The following is a 4,165-nucleotide window of genomic DNA, read 5'->3' on the forward strand; positions in this document are numbered from 1 at the left end:
AGAAAGAAAGAAAGAAAGAAAGAAAGAAAAAGGAAGGAAGGAAGGAAGGAAGGAAGGAAGGATCCCAGGCTGGTTTCCCTTACTGACCCAGCCCAGGCCTCCCCCTGTCTGAAAATCCAACTTCATTCTGATAGCAGTCTGGGAAAAGAAAGCAGGATGCGAAGGACGAAGTCGTCAAAGCTTCCTCTTCTTTCCTGCTTCGCACGCGGAGCACCTCTGGGATTGTCCCTCGCTCGCCTCTGGGATTGTCCCTCGCTCTCAGCTGGGCCGGTTGCTGTGAGTGGTTTGACGGGGACAGTCCTGTCGGGGCCACAGGGTGAGAGAACAGGGAGGGTGATATCAACCTCAGTTTAACCCAGGCGGAATGAGTGCCCTGGAGGAAACTCCACTTTCTCTGGCCCTTTATTCATCTTTCTAAAGAGCGGACTCTTCTCCGTGCTCCCCTTGCCCATCTTCCCCGCAGGAGACAGGCTCTGCACGACTCAGGCTCCGCTCTCTTTGGTGGGGCAGGGCAGCTGCTCGCCCACTTAGTGGTATTTACTAATGGAGACCGAACCCACTTACGGCCCCAACCCGACCTGGGTCCCAGGCCCAACCTCCTCCTGAGCCCATTCCTAGACCTGGATTCCCCTCTGTCCTCCAGCCCGGCACCCAGGCCTTTCCGGGTCACAGGAGGGGAGGACATCTGTACTTTTCTTAGCTGGACAGACTCTGGGGGCATTTTCCTGCTCCCTCAACGTTGCTACGAGGCCCGAACGCAGTGATGGTTTTGGCTGACGGGAGGACTGCAGAGGGGCTGGATGTGACAAGGATGGTGTCCCCTACCTGCTTCCCGTACACCATCCATTTCCAACAAGAGGGACACTGACGGGGACTGAAGTGCATCCCATTCCACCTCTGCCCTTGGAGTTTACAAACTCTCATGCTAGAAAGGAACACATCCAGGAAGACCTTTATTTGAAAACAACATTGATTGTGCAACAGCTGCAAGGCTAAAGTCCTTTCTTCCTCCCCAGGACTCATGCTTCCAGCTCGACAGGTGGGCTGACGAGCACCTCCTGCTTGGGCAGACACTGCTCTCGGCTATTTTGGCAAGTTTAGGCCAAGTTACAATGTATCTGTCTTCCTGGCCGGAAGGAGCAACCGAGCTCGGGCAGAGGCTGAGGCTGACGAGCCTGCTCACCTTGGAGGCTCCGGCGTCTGGCAGCAGGTTATGCAGACCAGGCTTCGATTGTTTTAAGAGTCAGGCATGGCAGAGTTTGAAGGGTTCTGTAGGGCAGCGGTCCCCAACATTTTTGGCACCAGGGACCGGGGCTCCTATGAGAATCTAATGCCTGATGATCTGAGGCGGAGCCGAGGCTGCAAACACAGATGAAGCTTCACTTGCTCACCTGCCGCTCACCTCCTGCTGTTCCTAACAGGCCCTGGGGTTAGGGATCCCTGCTATAGAGCATCTGCTAGTGTTTGTGTTATGGACAGTTCTGCTCTAAAATAAATTGAAGTATTTGGATGAACTGAAGGTCGGAACAGGAACTTTCTTTCGGTTCTGTATTTGCGGAGTAGATTGTTCTGATCCGGAATCGAGATAAATCATGTTCCCTCTGGGCTGCTGAAACCGTTAGACATTTTAGAGTTTGCTGCCCTCTTGTGGTTCAGAAGTGATAAAACGATTGTCATTCTTTTGCAGATAATATCTCGCATCGGTTCAACGGTTGTGGAGCCACGGGGCAAAGCGTGCCTTTCTGACTGTTCGCAAAACCAAGTTCCGGGGGGGAGCGAGATCTCCTTGGCTTGCACAAAGTGGCTGCCAGGCGCCTTGGCCAGACATCGGGGACCCCACGCTGGGCCTCAGCAGTGTTTGAAAACGAGGCACTCCCCCGTGCGTGGCAGAGCTAGTTGATCAGCACTATTTGGCTCTGCCCACCGGCCTGTCTTCCCCTCCTTCCTTCCCTTTTCCTCTTCCACTTAGTGAGACTTATCTTCTCCAAAAACTCTCCTTTTCCAACCCCTAAGGCAGTTCTGCTCTGCCTCCCGTGATGGGCTGAAGTGTGTCCCCTCAAAACTCCTATGGGGAAGCCCTAACCCCGACTTTATCAGGAGTTAGGGCTTTGAAGAGGTGATGAAGTTAAAAAGAGGCTGTTCGGGTCGGGCCCCAACTGTATCTGACTGATGTCCCTCTAAGAAGGACATATATAAAGTAAAGACCGTGCACGTGAGGACATGGGCAGAAGGCAGCCATCTGCAAGCCCAGGAGAGGCCTCAGGAGGAAGCAGACCTGCTCACACCTTGACCTTGGATGTCCAGCCTCCAGAGCTGTGAGAAGGTACTTTGTGTTTAAGCCATTGTCTGATGTTTGTTGTTGGCGGCCCTGGCAAACACACCTGCTAACGAAACACTTATTTCTGAAGGGCACTTGTTGCACACTTAAGTTTGCAAAGACAAACACAGACTGTCCCCACCCCCCCACCCCCACCAGGGCCGGTTTCTGTGTTTGTCCCCAGGGGACCACAGATCAGCACTGAGCACGTCCCCTCTTCATTTTCGAGGAGGTCTATTTTATAGATGAAAAAATTCTTAGAAGTTAACTTGTCCAGGATCACTAGCAGGATTCTGCCTCTAAGTGCCATCTCTTTCTCTTTAGTTCAGATCAGGTGACGTGGACCAGAGAGGGTCATGGGACAGGAGCTAGAATCTCGTGACCGCCTGGTCTAAGGGCAAACCGCCAGAAGGCTGAGCCATAAACCTTGCTGGTATTTACAAATCCTGGTTTGGTTTCTTCCTTAACCTATTCAGAAAAAGCTCAATTCTTCTGAAAAACTCTCGTATATACTCCACGAGGCAAGACAGATTGTCACAACCACAAGCCACCCTGACCTTGAAAGGTCTCTAACTGGTACAGCTGTCTGGGCTGACAGACCAAGGGGAGCTCTAGGTCTGGTCTTTGTCAACAGTGACTCCTAACCACATTATTATTCTTTCAAAATAGTTTATTAGTAGCACATTTAAAATTAAGTAATTTCTTTCCAGAGAGAAGTTAAGCCCTGACGGACTGAAAAACTGGGCTGATGTCACAGCAGAAATACCGTTTCAGAGTCCAGAGATTAATAGGGTTACTTTCCCCGAAGGAAATAACTTGTTTCACCATGCTGACCGCACTGTAGCGGGGGGTTCCCCACAACAATGGACAGTATGAGAATGCACCAAGTCACGGTCAGTGTCATCCCCACACCGGCCAGCTCTCCCCCGTGTAGGAGAGGTGGGGGGCTGCGAGTCCCATCCCTCGCTGTGAGGACCCCAGGGCCTGCGGCAGGCGGAGGGTCTCTGAGCAGCCATGTGGGCCAGTGGGAAATGCCCAGAGCACAGGGGCCACGTGTGAGCCCAAGAAAACCCGCAGACCTGCAGGAGCCCCGCCGACTCCCTCAGATTAGGGAGCTCTGGATTCCCAGGGGGACCTCTTGAAGTATCTGGAAACTTCGATACTAGTGCGCCAGAGACCTGAACTTCCTGAGAAAAACCAGGGCATCTCCTCAGTTCCTTCTGCTCAAGGTTCTCGGGTCCGCAGGAAGCGGCGCCTCGCGGCTCACCCGCTCTGGGCTTTCAGATACCTCCATCCCGTCCTTCCCGCCTCGCCCCTGTCACAGAGAGCCCGGGGGCAGCTCTGTCACCAGGACGGAGGGCGGCCCCCCCCACTCCAAAGGCACTCCCTGCCCCACGGCAGTTTCCGTCATGTCATTTCTTCTTTCTAACCCAAGACAATGGGGATGAGTTACGAAAAAGCTCAAAGCTCGAAAAAGCTCAAAGCTCCGTCCTTCCCGCCTCGCCCCTGTCACAGAGAGCCCGGGGGCAGCTCTGTCACCAGGACGGAGGGCGGGTCTCCCAATTCCAAAGGCACTCCCTGCCCCACGGCAGTTTCCGTCATGTCATTTCTTCTTTCTAACCCAAGACAATGGGGATGAGCTACGAAAAAGCTCAAAGCTCGAAAAAGCTCCAAGCTCGGTAGTTTGTCCTTTTTGCTGGTCTCGTTTCGATTTTTTTTTTTTTTGAGACATTTTTCTCACATGATGGGCTGGAGTGGGGGTGGGCAGAGAAGCCTGTGCATATTCTTGGCTCTCGCCGGGTGGAATCTAATTTCTCATTTCTCCGTGAATGATCAGGTGAAGAGAGG

At 53.0% G+C, this 4,165-nt stretch overlaps 1 protein-coding gene across 1 annotated transcript in view; it reads right to left on the bottom strand.

Annotated features, from left to right (window-relative positions):
* Positions 1–282: 282 nt before the first annotated feature.
* ASRGL1 (asparaginase like 1) overlaps positions 283–4,165 on the bottom strand; it is an 18,800-nt gene continuing 14,917 nt past the window's right edge. Inside the window, exon 8 of the mRNA XM_015588784.2 lies at positions 283–300. The gene's annotated coding sequence lies outside the window, so the exon portion shown is untranslated. The remainder of the gene's footprint in view (positions 301–4,165) is intronic.

The sequence above is a fragment of the Pteropus alecto genome, unplaced genomic scaffold (assembly GCF_000325575.1).
Source record: "Pteropus alecto unplaced genomic scaffold, ASM32557v1 scaffold43, whole genome shotgun sequence".
NCBI lineage: Eukaryota > Metazoa > Chordata > Mammalia > Chiroptera > Pteropodidae > Pteropus > Pteropus alecto.